The sequence below is a fragment of the Mustela lutreola genome, chromosome 5 (genome assembly GCF_030435805.1).
Source record: "Mustela lutreola isolate mMusLut2 chromosome 5, mMusLut2.pri, whole genome shotgun sequence".
Taxonomy (NCBI): Eukaryota; Metazoa; Chordata; class Mammalia; order Carnivora; family Mustelidae; genus Mustela; species Mustela lutreola.
Window position 1 is genome coordinate 44,321,729 of NC_081294.1, and position 8,092 is coordinate 44,329,820.

Here is an 8,092-nt window from a genome sequence, read left to right on the forward strand (position 1 = left end):
CAGAGAATTAGTGATATAGAAGAACAAACGGTGGAGAATAAAGAAGCTGAGAAAAAGAGAGACAGACAACTACTGGACCACGAGGGGAGAATTCAAGAGATAAGTGATACATAAGATGAAAAAATATGAGAATAATTGGGATCCTGAAAGAAGAAGGAGAGAAAGTGGCAGAAGGCATATTGGGGCAAATTGTATCAGAGAATTTCCCTAATTTGTCAAAGGGAACAAGTATCAAAATCCAGGAGGCACAGAAAAATGCCTCTAATCAATAAAAATAGGCCAACACCCATCATCTAATAGTAAAACTTACAAGTCTCAGTACAAAGAGAAAATCCTAAAAGAAGCTTGGGACAAGAGGCCTGTAACCTACAACAGTAGAAATATAGAGTGGCAGATCAACTATCCACAAAGACCCGGCATGCCAGAAAGGACTAGCATGATATATTCAGAGCATTAAATGAGAAAAATATGCAGTCAAGAATACTATATGCAGCTAGACTGTCATTGAAAAGAGAAGGAGAGATAAAAAAGTTTCCAGGACAAACAAAAACTAAAAGAATTTGCAAACATCAAACCAGCCCTATAGGATATATTGAAAGGAGTCCTCTAAGCAAGGAGAGAGCCTAAAAGTAACAGGCCAGAAAGGAACAGAGATAATATACAGTAACAGTCACCTTACAGGCAATACAATGGCACTAAATTCATATCTTTCAGTAGTTACCCTGAAAGTGAATGGGATAAATGCCTCAATCAAAAGACAAAGGGTATACAATGGATAAAAAAAACAAGACCCATCAATATGTTGTCTGCAAGAAACTCACTTTAGATCCAAAGACACCTCCAGATTTACAGTGAGGGGATGGACAACAATTCACCATTAAAAGAAAGCTAGGGTGGCAATCTGTTTATCAGATAAATTAGATTTTAAGCCAAAGACTATATTAAGAGATGAGGAAGGACACTGGATCATACTTAAAGGGTCTGTCCAAGAACAAGATCTAACAATTTTAAGTATCTATGCACCTAACATGGGAACAGCCTATTATATAAACCAATTAATAACAAAATCAAAGAAACACATCAACAATAATACAATAATAGTAGGGGACTTTAACACCTCTCTCACTGAAATGGACAGATCATCTGAGCAAAAGATCTTTAAGAAAATAAAGGCTCTAAAGGACATACTGGACCAGATGGACATCACAGACATATTCAGAACATTCCATCCCAAAACAACAGAACATATATTCTTCTCTAATGCACATGGAATAGCCCCCCAAATAGATCACATCCTGGGTCACAAATCAGGTCTGAACTGGTACGAAAAGACTGGGATCATTCCCTGCATATATTCAGACCACAATGCTCTGAAACTAGAACTCAATCATAAGAGGAAAGTTGGAAATAACTCAGATACATGGAGGCTAAAGAGCATCCCACTAAAGAATGAATGGGTCAACCAGGAAATTAAAGAAGAATTGAAAAAAAAAAAGGAAACAAAGGAAAATGAAAACACAACTCTTCAAAATCTTTGAGACACAGCAAAGGCAGTCCTGAGAGGAAAGTATACAGCTATACAAGACTTTCTCAAGAAACAGGAAAGGTCTCAAGTACTTAACCTAACCCTACACCTAAAGGAGCTGGAGAAAAAACAGCAAAGAAGCCTAAGCCCAGCAGGAAAAGAGAAATCATAAAGATCAGAGCAGAAATCAATGAAATAGAAAGCAAAAGAACAGTAAAACAGACCAATGAAACTAGGAGCTGGTTCTTTGAAAGAAATTAAGATTGATAACCTTTGGCCAGACTTATCAAAAAGAAAAGAGAAAGGACCCAAATTAATAAAATCATGAATGAAAGAAGAGAGATCACAACCAACACCAAAGAAATACAAACAATTATGAGAACAAATTGTGAGCAACTATACACCAGCAAATTTGACAATCTGGAAGAAATGGATGCATTTCTAGAGACATATAAACTACCACAACCGAACCAGGAAGAAATGGAAAACCTGAACAGACCCATAACCAGTAAGGAGATTGAAGCAGTTATCAAACATTTCCCAACAAACAAGAGCCCAGGGCCAGACAGCTTCCCAGGGGAATTCTACCAAACATTTAAAGTAGAAGTAATACCTATTCTCTTGAAACTCTTCCAAAAAATAGAAATGAAAGGAAAACTTCCAAACTCATTTTATGAGGCCAGCATTACCTTGATCCCAAAACCAAAGACCCCATCAAAAAAGAGAATTACAGACCAATATCCTTGATGAACACAGATGTGAAAATTCTCACCATAATATTAGCCAATATGATCCCACAGTACATTAAAAGGATTATTCACCATGACGAAGTGGGATTTATTCCTGGGCTACAATGTGGGTCAACATCTGCAAATCAATGTATGTGATACAATACATTAATAAAAGAAAGAACAAGAACCATATAATACTCTCAATAGATGCTGAAAAAACATGTGACAAAGTACAGTATCCTTTCTTGATCAAAACCCTTCAAAGTGTAGGGATAGAGGGTACATACTCCAATATCATCAAGGCCATTGATGAAAAATCCAAAGCGAATATCATTCTCAAGAGGAAAATCTGAGAGCTTCTCCCCTAAGGTCAGGAACACAGCAGCGCTGTCCAATTTCACCACTGCTTTTCAACACAGTACTAGAAGTCCTAGCCTTGGCAATCAGACAACAAAAAGAAATAAAAGGCATCCGAATCAGCAAAGAAGAAGTCAAACTCTCACTCTTTGCAGATAATATGATATTTATGTGGAAAACCCAAAAGACTCCACTCTAAAACTACTAGAACTCATATAGGAATTCAGTAGTGTCAGGATATAAAATCATTGCACAGGAATAAATCAGTTGCATTTCTATATACAAACAGTAAGACAGAAGAAAGAGATATTAAGGAGTCGATCCCATTTATAATTGTACCCCAAACCATAAGTTACCTGGGAATAAACCTAACCAAAGAGGCAAAGAATCTGTACTCAGAGCATTATAAAGTACTCTGGAAAGAATTTGAGGAAGACACAAAGAAACTGAAAAACATGGATTGGAAGAACAAATATTGTGAAAATGTCTATGCTACCTAGAGCAATCTACACACTTAATGGAATACCTATCAAAATAACATCAACTTTTTTCAAAGAAATGGAACAAATAATCCTAAAATTTATATGGAACCAGAAAAGACCCTGAGTAGCCAGAGGGATGTTTGAAAAGAAAGCCAAAGTTGGCAGCATCACAATTCCAGACTTCAAGCTCTTATACAAAGCTGTAATCTTCAAGACAGTATGGTACTGGGACAAACGTAGACACATAGATCAATGGAACAGAATAGAGGGCTCAAAAATGGACCCTCAACTCTATGGTCAACTAATCTTCAATAAAGCAGGAAAGAACATTCAATGGAAAAAAAAAAGTCTCTTCAACAAATGGTGTTGGGAAAAGTGGGCAGCCACATGCAGAAGAATAAAACTGGACCATTTCCTTACACAAAACAGAAAAATACACTCAAAATGGATGAATGACCTCAATGTGAGAAAGGAATCCATCAAAATCCTTGAGCAGATCACAGGCAGCAACTTCTTTGACCTCAGCCACAGCACCTTCTTCACCAAAGCATCCAGCCACAGTATCTTCATTGCTAAAGGCAAGTGAAGCAAGGGCAAAAATGATGTATTGGGACTCCATCAAGATCAAAAGCTTTTGCAGAGCAAATGAAACAGTCAACAAAACCAAAAGACAACTTACAGAATGGGAGAAGATATTTGCAAATGAGGTATCTGATAAAGGGCTAGTAACCAAAATGTATAAAGAACTTATCAAACTCTATACCCAAAGAACAAATAATCCAATCAAGAAATGGGCAGAAGATATGAACAGACATTTCTGCAAAGAAGACAGATGCCCAACAGACACATAAAAAAGTGCTCAACATCACTTAACTTCAGGGAAATCCAAATCAAAACCACAGTGAGACATCACCTCACACCTGTCAGAATGGCTAAAATTAACAAATCAGGAAATGAGAGATGTTGGCAAGGATATGGAGAAAGCATTTTGTCAAACTTTTGAATCTTTGCCAATCTGAAAGGTAAGTAATGGCATCTTCACAAATTATTGCAGTAGGTGGACCAATAGAAAGGTACAGGCATGGTCTAGGTGACAATTGGAACAAAACTAGAGTCACAATATATTCAGGAGAAAATAATCAGAGGAATTTGTGTAGTATCAAACACAGTGAGAAGAAGAGGTACCAAATGACTCTTAAAAACACTAAAATGGGGCGCCTGGGTGGCTCAGTGGTTTGGGCTGCTGCCTTCGGCTCGGGTCATGACGTCAGGGTCCTGGGATCGAGCCCCGCATCGGGCTCTCTGCTCCGCGGGAAGCCTGCTTCCCTCTCTCTCTCTCTCTCTCTCTGCCTGCCTCTCTGCCTACTTGTGATCTCTGTCTGTCAAATAAATAAATAAAATCTTAAAAAAAAAAACCAAAACCAAAACAAAACAAAAAAAAAACACTAAAATGTCCGGCTGCTAGGAGTGCCTGGAAGCAGTTCCGAGAAACCCCGCGGTGCTGCTGGGATTGCGTCTCTGTCCATGGGGGGGGGGGCGGAGGGGGTGGCGTGCCTGCCATTTCGAGTCCTTTTCTAAGCGTCTGGTGCTGATTCTCAGGGGCCCCACCAGCGGTTCCAGCTCTGCCCTGCAGCATAATAAAATGGCTAATCAGGTGAATGGTAATGTGGTACAGTTAAAAGAAGAGGAAGAACCAATGGATGTTTCCAGTGTAACTCACACAGAGCATTACAAAACTCTGATAGAGGTAGGCCTCCCACAAAAGGTGGCAGAAAGACTTGATGAAATATTTCAGACAGGATTGATAACTTATGTCTATCTTGATGAAAGAGCAATTGATGCTCTCAGGGAATTTAATGAAGAAGGAGCTCTGTACTACAGCAGTTCAAGGAAAGTGACTTATCACATGTTCAGAACAAAAGTGCATTTTTATGTAGAGTTATGAAGACCTGCAGATAAGGGAGAAACAGGGGAGCAAGGTGCAAGAGTCCACAAAGAGGCCGGATGAAGTGAAGATAAAGGCATTGCTTGAAAGGACTGGCGATACTCTGGATGTAACCACAGGACAGAGGAAGTATGGTGGTCCTCCACCAGACATTGTGTATTCTGGTGTACAATCTGGCATTGGAACAGAAGTCTTTGTAGATAAAATGTCAAGAGATTTATATGAGGATGAGTTGGTACCCCTTTTTGAAAAGGCTGGTCCCATTTGGGATCTACGTCTTATGATGGATCCACTGTCTGGTCAGAACAGATGGTATGAGTTTATCACCTTCTGTGGGAAGGAGGCTGCACAGGAGGCCATTAAGCTGTGTGACAGCTATGAAATTCACCCCAGAAAACACCTTGGAATGTGCATTTCTGTGGCAAACTATAGGCTTTTTGTTGGATCAATTCTGAAGAATAAGACTAAGGAAAACATTCTGGAAGAATTCAGTAAAGTCACAGAGGGTTTGGTGGACGTTATTCTCTATCATCAACCTGATGACAAAAAGAAGAATCAAGGGTTCTGCTTCCTTGAATATGAAGATTACAAGTCAGCAGCACAAGCCAGATGCCGGCTGATGAGTGGAAAAGTAAAAGTGTGGGGAATGTAGTTACAGTTGAATGGGCTGACCCTGTGGAAGAACCAGATCCAGAAGTCATGGCTAAGGTGAAAGTTTTATTTGTGAGAAGCTTGGCTACTACGGTGACAGAAGAAATATTGGAAAAGTCATTTTCTGAATTTGGAAAACTCGAACGAGTGAAGAAGTTGAAAGATTATGCATTTGTTCATTTTGAAGACAGAGGAGCAGCTGTTAAGGCCATGGATGAAATGAATGGCAAGGAAACAGAAGGGGAAGAAATTGAAATAGTCTTAGCCAAGCCATCAGACAAGAAAAAGAAAGAGCACCAAGCTGCTAGACAGGCTTCCAGAAGCACTGCATATGAAGATTATTACTATCACCCTTCTCCTCGTATGCCACCTCCAATTAGAGGTCAGGGTCATGGTGGGGGGAGAGGAGGATATGGCTACCCTCCAGATTACTATGGCTATGAAGATTACTATGATGATTACTATGGTTATGATTATCACGACTATCGTGGAGGCTATGAAGATCCCTACTACGGCTATGATGATGGCTATACAGTAAGAGGAAAAGCAGGATGAAGGGGAGGGCGATGTGCTCCACCACCACCAAGGGGGCAGGGAGCACCATCTCTAAGAGGTAGAGCTGGCTATTCACAGAGGGGGGCACCTTTGGGACCACCAAGAGGCTCTAGGGGTGGCAGAGGGGTCCTGCACAATAGCAGAGAGGCCGTGGTTCCCATGGATCTAGGAGCAATCCTGGGGGCAATGTAGGAGGCAAGACAAAGGCAGATGGGTACAACCAACCTGATTCCAAGACCAACAACCAACAGAATTGGGGTTCCCAACCCATCGCTCAGCAGCCGCTTCAGCAAGGTGGTGACTATTTTGGTAACTATGGTTACAATAATGACAACCAGGAATGTTATCAGGATACTTATGGGCAACAGTGGAAATAGACAAGTGAGGGCTTGAAAATGATATTGGCAAGATCCGATTGGCTCTAGAACTACATTCTTTTAAAAAAGTTGGCTTAACTGTTTCATCTTTATTTTTTTAATTTATTTTTTATTTTCAGCATAACATTATTCATTATTTTTGCACCACACCCAGTGCTCCACGCAATCCGTGCCCTCTCCAATACCCACCACTTGGTACACCGACCTCCCATCCCCCACCCTTTCAAAACCCTCAGATTGTTTTTCAGAGTCCATAGTCTCTCATGGTCACCTCCCCTTCCAATTTCCCCCAACTCCTTTCTCCTCTCTAACTCCCCATGTCCTCCATGCTATTTGTTATGCTCACAAATAAGTGAAACCATATGATAATTGACTCTCTCTGCTTGACTTATTCACTCAGCATAATCTCTTCCAGTCCCATCCATGTTGCTACAAAAGTTGGGTATTCGTCCTTTCTGATGGAGGCATAATACTCCATAGTGTATGTGGACCACATCTTCCTTAACCATTTGTCCGTTGAAGGGCATCTTGGTTCTTTCCACAGTTTGGCAACCGTGGCCATTGCTGCTATAAACATTGGGGTACAGATGGCCCTTCTTTTCACTACATCTGTATCTTTGGGGTAAATACCCAGGAGTGCAATTGCAGGGTCATAGGGAAGTTCTATTTTTAATTTCTTGAGGAATCTCCACACTGTTCTCCAAAGAGGCTGCACCAACTTGCATTCCCACCAACAGTGTAAGAGGGCTCCCCTTTCTCTGCATCCTCTCCAGCACATGTTGTTTTCTGTCTTGCTAATTTTGGCCATTCTAACTGGTGTAAGGTGATATCTCAATGTAGTTTTAATTGGTAATGAAGAAGTCAAACTATATCTCTTTGCAGATGACATGATTCTTTATATAGAAACCCAAAAGATTCCACCCCCAAACTACTAGACCTCATACAACAATTCAGCAACGTGGCAGGATACAGAGTCAATGTACAGAAATCAGTGGCTTTCTTATACACTAATAATGAAAATACAGAAAGGGAAATTAGAGAATCAATTCCATTTACTATAGCACCAAGAACCATAAGATACCTGGGAATAAACCTAACCAAAGAGGTAAAGGATCTGTACTCGAGGAACTACAGAACACTCATGAAAGAAATTGAAGACACAAAAAGATGGAAGACCATTCCATGCTCTTGGATCGGAAGAACAAACATTGTTAAAATGTCTATACTGCCTAGAGCAATCTATACTTTTAATGCTATTCTGGTCAAAATTCCACCGGTATTCTTCAAAGAGCTGGAGCAAATAACCCTAAAATTTGTATGGAATCATAAGAGACCCTGAATCGCTAAGGAAATGTTGAAAAACAAAAATAAAGCTGGGGACATCACGTTACCTGATTTCAAGCTTTACTACAAAGCTGTGATCACCAAGACAGCATGGTACTGGCATAAAAACAGACACATAGACCAGT

The 8,092-nt window shown here is 40.1% G+C and overlaps 1 pseudogene; it reads left to right on the forward strand.

The window, feature by feature from the left end:
• Positions 1 to 4,723: 4,723 nt before the first annotated feature.
• On the forward strand, positions 4,724 to 6,661 carry LOC131831342 (heterogeneous nuclear ribonucleoprotein R-like; annotated as a pseudogene).
• Positions 6,662 to 8,092: the final 1,431 nt, after the last annotated feature.